Source organism: Mytilus edulis, chromosome 7 (genome assembly GCF_963676685.1).
Source record: "Mytilus edulis chromosome 7, xbMytEdul2.2, whole genome shotgun sequence".
Lineage (NCBI taxonomy): Eukaryota > Metazoa > Mollusca > Bivalvia > Mytilida > Mytilidae > Mytilus > Mytilus edulis.
Window position 1 is genome coordinate 8,402,555 of NC_092350.1, and position 6,562 is coordinate 8,409,116.

General features: G+C 31.2%; 1 long non-coding RNA gene across 1 annotated transcript; it reads right to left on the bottom strand.

Moving 5' to 3' along the window:
- Positions 1 to 4,522: 4,522 nt before the first annotated feature.
- LOC139529864 (uncharacterized) lies at positions 4,523 to 6,562 on the bottom strand. Its single transcript, XR_011665911.1, has 4 exons — positions 6,483 to 6,562; positions 5,828 to 5,918; positions 5,178 to 5,255; positions 4,523 to 4,613 (listed from the first exon to the last, which is right to left on the bottom strand). It is a non-coding gene; the product is annotated as an uncharacterized lncRNA (long non-coding RNA).

The window sequence follows — 6,562 nt, forward strand, 5'->3', positions numbered from 1 at the left end:
CTCATAACAGTATATTTCTAATAGATTTACACAAAGTGTCCACTTTCTTGTATTTTACATTAGAAAATGGGGAGAAAGAGTAATAAAAAATACCTCAAAATGTTTTTAAAAAGGGTTATGTCCCTTGGAATGCTGGTACAAAAAATAATTGGTAAGAATTATAAAGTTTAAGTATGTGAGACTGGATTCTGATGTGTATAAATCCAGGGCAAATAAGTGTTTAGATGATTTATTGTCTGTGCAAAATGTAGATGGCACAATGGCAAATTGTAAACTTTTGCGGCCAAAAAAAACACAAAAAACATGATGATAGTTGATACTTACTTTAATGCTGAAGTGTCATCTGCAGACCAATTCACATATAAGATTTTTCAACAGAATGCTCTTCAGAACATGTGAACACTGAAATAAAAAATTCACATGTTGTATAAACAAAACTGTTAGGGTATTATTTAAAATTTAACACAGTAAACTAAATACAGCTTTGTCTGTCCACCCATTTGACTTAGAAAACACCCGTAAACCCCCATTTCAAGGCAATTTTACCTCAAACGTGCTTTCTGTGTCTCAATCCATTCCGAATAGTCCATGTTTACAATGTATGAACTGGTTTATTAATAACTTTTAAAAATGAAAGTACAATAAGGTCACGAGTGCACATGTAGTTTCCCTAAAGAACACCTAAATGTCAAATAAACTTAATGTAATTTTTTTCCCTCCAATTGCAAGTTATTTCAAGCATAACTGCCAAGTTTTGTCTCAGTCAGATCTATAGTTTCAGAGAAAATCACTATAATGTAAGGCCATATCCTACGGCAATTTCAGTCTTATTTCTTCGACAAATCCAAATTTCAGTGTATCATTATAAAATGCAGTGTTGACTAATATCTGATCAAAAACTCATGATCTATGCATTCAAACAATTAAATAGAATACAAAAGACAACTTTTAGATGATAAACAATTTTATTGCACCTTTTAGAGTTCATTTGAAGGTCTGTTTTGGTCTGTTTTGGTCCATTTTTCCTCCTTCCATCCTTTTTCATCAAAACTTGATATCTTTTGTCTAAAAAATAAAACAAATGTGATTATTTCCCCACAAAAATGATATAAATGTAATGTTAAATCAATAATTAAAGTGTTTTAGCTGAAAGAACTGTCTCTATAAATGTTAACAGTCTACACGGAAGTTTCTAGAAGCCCTTATGTGTAACTCGAGTTTTTAGTCTGTTCGCCTAGTGTGACAAATAACGGTTCCCTTTCAGTCAACCATTTATTGTTACTGGTATCAAAGTCTTTTTATTTACTCATAACAGTATATTTCTAATAGATTTACACAAAGTGTCCACTTTCTTGTATTTTACATTAGAAAATGGGGAGAAAGAGTAATAAAAAATACCTCAAAATGTTTTTAAAAAGGGTTATGTCCCTTGGAATGCTGGTACAAAAAATAATTGGTAAGAATTATAAAGTTTAAGTATGTGAGACTGGATTCTGATGTGTATAAATCCAGGGCAAATAAGTGTTTAGATGATTTATTGTCTGTGCAAAATGTAGATGGCACAATGGCAAATTGTAAACTTTTGCGGCCAAAAAAAACACAAAAAACATGATGATAGTTGATACTTACTTTAATGCTGAAGTGTCATCTGCAGACCAATTCACATATAAGATTTTTCAACAGAATGCTCTTCAGAACATGTGAACACTGAAATAAAAAATTCACATGTTGTATAAACAAAACTGTTAGGGTATTATTTAAAATTTAACACAGTAAACTAAATACAGCTTTGTCTGTCCACCCATTTGACTTAGAAAACACCCGTAAACCCCCATTTCAAGGCAATTTTACCTCAAACGTGCTTTCTGTGTCTCAATCCATTCCGAATAGTCCATGTTTACAATGTATGAACTGGTTTATTAATAACTTTTAAAAATGAAAGTACAATAAGGTCACGAGTGCACATGTAGTTTCCCTAAATAGGTGTAATACCACCATTGATTTTTCCCTATTAGTCTTTGTTAAATTGGTACTTTAAAAAAAAATGTACAGAATTTACCTTTATTTCAACCAAAGAAATACTTTGCATGAATAAAGTTTAATCCTTTCCAGTGCTACAGTGAAAATTTCACACTACATTTCATTGCATATAAGAAAGTAACCTGCACCGGAAGTAAACAATCACATTTTTACCAGGTTATTTACTGGTTACCTGCTTTGGCAACTATGTAACCTTAACTTTCCAAAATATTTTATAAGACCATCAAATAAAAAAAGAATGATGCTTTCAGACACCCAACATACATGTTTATGACTCAGAAAAATTTAAGTGCATTGAAATGCAGGGTTAATTTTCTACAACTGTCAAATTCAAGGGAATATTTTTTTAGACCTACTTTCGTATGCAACCGGATGTGGCGTATCATCATTTGGTGGTATTACACCTAAAGAACACCTAAATGTCAAATAAACTTAATGTAATTTTTTTCCCTCCAATTGCAAGTTATTTCAAGCATAACTGCCAAGTTTTGTCTCAGTCAGATCTATAGTTTCAGAGAAAATCACTATAATGTAAGGCCATATCCTACGGCAATTTCAGTCTTATTTCTTCGACAAATCCAAATTTCAGTGTATCATTATAAAATGCAGTGTTGACTAATATCTGATCAAAAACTCATGATCTATGCATTCAAACAATTAAATAGAATACAAAAGACAACTTTTAGATGATAAACAATTTTATTGCACCTTTTAGAGTTCATTTGAAGGTCTGTTTTGGTCTGTTTTGGTCCATTTTTCCTCCTTCCATCCTTTTTCATCAAAACTTGATATCTTTTGTCTAAAAAATAAAACAAATGTGATTATTTCCCCACAAAAATGATATAAATGTAATGTTAAATCAATAATTAAAGTGTTTTAGCTGAAAGAACTGTCTCTATAAATGTTAACAGTCTACACGGAAGTTTCTAGAAGCCCTTATGTGTAACTCGAGTTTTTAGTCTGTTCGCCTAGTGTGACAAATAACGGTTCCCTTTCAGTCAACCATTTATTGTTACTGGTATCAAAGTCTTTTTATTTACTCATAACAGTATATTTCTAATAGATTTACACAAAGTGTCCACTTTCTTGTATTTTACATTAGAAAATGGGGAGAAAGAGTAATAAAAAATACCTCAAAATGTTTTTAAAAAGGGTTATGTCCCTTGGAATGCTGGTACAAAAAATAATTGGTAAGAATTATAAAGTTTAAGTATGTGAGACTGGATTCTGATGTGTATAAATCCAGGGCAAATAAGTGTTTAGATGATTTATTGTCTGTGCAAAATGTAGATGGCACAATGGCAAATTGTAAACTTTTGCGGCCAAAAAAAACACAAAAAACATGATGATAGTTGATACTTACTTTAATGCTGAAGTGTCATCTGCAGACCAATTCACATATAAGATTTTTCAACAGAATGCTCTTCAGAACATGTGAACACTGAAATAAAAAATTCACATGTTGTATAAACAAAACTGTTAGGGTATTATTTAAAATTTAACACAGTAAACTAAATACAGCTTTGTCTGTCCACCCATTTGACTTAGAAAACACCCGTAAACCCCCATTTCAAGGCAATTTTACCTCAAACGTGCTTTCTGTGTCTCAATCCATTCCGAATAGTCCATGTTTACAATGTATGAACTGGTTTATTAATAACTTTTAAAAATGAAAGTACAATAAGGTCACGAGTGCACATGTAGTTTCCCTAAATAGGTGTAATACCACCATTGATTTTTCCCTATTAGTCTTTGTTAAATTGGTACTTTAAAAAAAAATGTACAGAATTTACCTTTATTTCAACCAAAGAAATACTTTGCATGAATAAAGTTTAATCCTTTCCAGTGCTACAGTGAAAATTTCACACTACATTTCATTGCATATAAGAAAGTAACCTGCACCGGAAGTAAACAATCACATTTTTACCAGGTTATTTACTGGTTACCTGCTTTGGCAACTATGTAACCTTAACTTTCCAAAATATTTTATAAGACCATCAAATAAAAAAAGAATGATGCTTTCAGACACCCAACATACATGTTTATGACTCAGAAAAATTTAAGTGCATTGAAATGCAGGGTTAATTTTCTACAACTGTCAAATTCAAGGGAATATTTTTTTAGACCTACTTTCGTATGCAACCGGATGTGGCGTATCATCATTTGGTGGTATTACACCTAAAGAACACCTAAATGTCAAATAAACTTAATGTAATTTTTTTCCCTCCAATTGCAAGTTATTTCAAGCATAACTGCCAAGTTTTGTCTCAGTCAGATCTATAGTTTCAGAGAAAATCACTATAATGTAAGGCCATATCCTACGGCAATTTCAGTCTTATTTCTTCGACAAATCCAAATTTCAGTGTATCATTATAAAATGCAGTGTTGACTAATATCTGATCAAAAACTCATGATCTATGCATTCAAACAATTAAATAGAATACAAAAGACAACTTTTAGATGATAAACAATTTTATTGCACCTTTTAGAGTTCATTTGAAGGTCTGTTTTGGTCTGTTTTGGTCCATTTTTCCTCCTTCCATCCTTTTTCATCAAAACTTGATATCTTTTGTCTAAAAAATAAAACAAATGTGATTATTTCCCCACAAAAATGATATAAATGTAATGTTAAATCAATAATTAAAGTGTTTTAGCTGAAAGAACTGTCTCTATAAATGTTAACAGTCTACACGGAAGTTTCTAGAAGCCCTTATGTGTAACTCGAGTTTTTAGTCTGTTCGCCTAGTGTGACAAATAACGGTTCCCTTTCAGTCAACCATTTATTGTTACTGGTATCAAAGTCTTTTTATTTACTCATAACAGTATATTTCTAATAGATTTACACAAAGTGTCCACTTTCTTGTATTTTACATTAGAAAATGGGGAGAAAGAGTAATAAAAAATACCTCAAAATGTTTTTAAAAAGGGTTATGTCCCTTGGAATGCTGGTACAAAAAATAATTGGTAAGAATTATAAAGTTTAAGTATGTGAGACTGGATTCTGATGTGTATAAATCCAGGGCAAATAAGTGTTTAGATGATTTATTGTCTGTGCAAAATGTAGATGGCACAATGGCAAATTGTAAACTTTTGCGGCCAAAAAAAACACAAAAAACATGATGATAGTTGATACTTACTTTAATGCTGAAGTGTCATCTGCAGACCAATTCACATATAAGATTTTTCAACAGAATGCTCTTCAGAACATGTGAACACTGAAATAAAAAATTCACATGTTGTATAAACAAAACTGTTAGGGTATTATTTAAAATTTAACACAGTAAACTAAATACAGCTTTGTCTGTCCACCCATTTGACTTAGAAAACACCCGTAAACCCCCATTTCAAGGCAATTTTACCTCAAACGTGCTTTCTGTGTCTCAATCCATTCCGAATAGTCCATGTTTACAATGTATGAACTGGTTTATTAATAACTTTTAAAAATGAAAGTACAATAAGGTCACGAGTGCACATGTAGTTTCCCTAAAGAACACCTAAATGTCAAATAAACTTAATGTAATTTTTTTCCCTCCAATTGCAAGTTATTTCAAGCATAACTGCCAAGTTTTGTCTCAGTCAGATCTATAGTTTCAGAGAAAATCACTATAATGTAAGGCCATATCCTACGGCAATTTCAGTCTTATTTCTTCGACAAATCCAAATTTCAGTGTATCATTATAAAATGCAGTGTTGACTAATATCTGATCAAAAACTCATGATCTATGCATTCAAACAATTAAATAGAATACAAAAGACAACTTTTAGATGATAAACAATTTTATTGCACCTTTTAGAGTTCATTTGAAGGTCTGTTTTGGTCTGTTTTGGTCCATTTTTCCTCCTTCCATCCTTTTTCATCAAAACTTGATATCTTTTGTCTAAAAAATAAAACAAATGTGATTATTTCCCCACAAAAATGATATAAATGTAATGTTAAATCAATAATTAAAGTGTTTTAGCTGAAAGAACTGTCTCTATAAATGTTAACAGTCTACACGGAAGTTTCTAGAAGCCCTTATGTGTAACTCGAGTTTTTAGTCTGTTCGCCTAGTGTGACAAATAACGGTTCCCTTTCAGTCAACCATTTATTGTTACTGGTATCAAAGTCTTTTTATTTACTCATAACAGTATATTTCTAATAGATTTACACAAAGTGTCCACTTTCTTGTATTTTACATTAGAAAATGGGGAGAAAGAGTAATAAAAAATACCTCAAAATGTTTTTAAAAAGGGTTATGTCCCTTGGAATGCTGGTACAAAAAATAATTGGTAAGAATTATAAAGTTTAAGTATGTGAGACTGGATTCTGATGTGTATAAATCCAGGGCAAATAAGTGTTTAGATGATTTATTGTCTGTGCAAAATGTAGATGGCACAATGGCAAATTGTAAACTTTTGCGGCCAAAAAAAACACAAAAAACATGATGATAGTTGATACTTACTTTAATGCTGAAGTGTCATCTGCAGACCAATTCACATATAAGATTTTTCAACAGAATGCTCTTCAGAACATGTGAACACT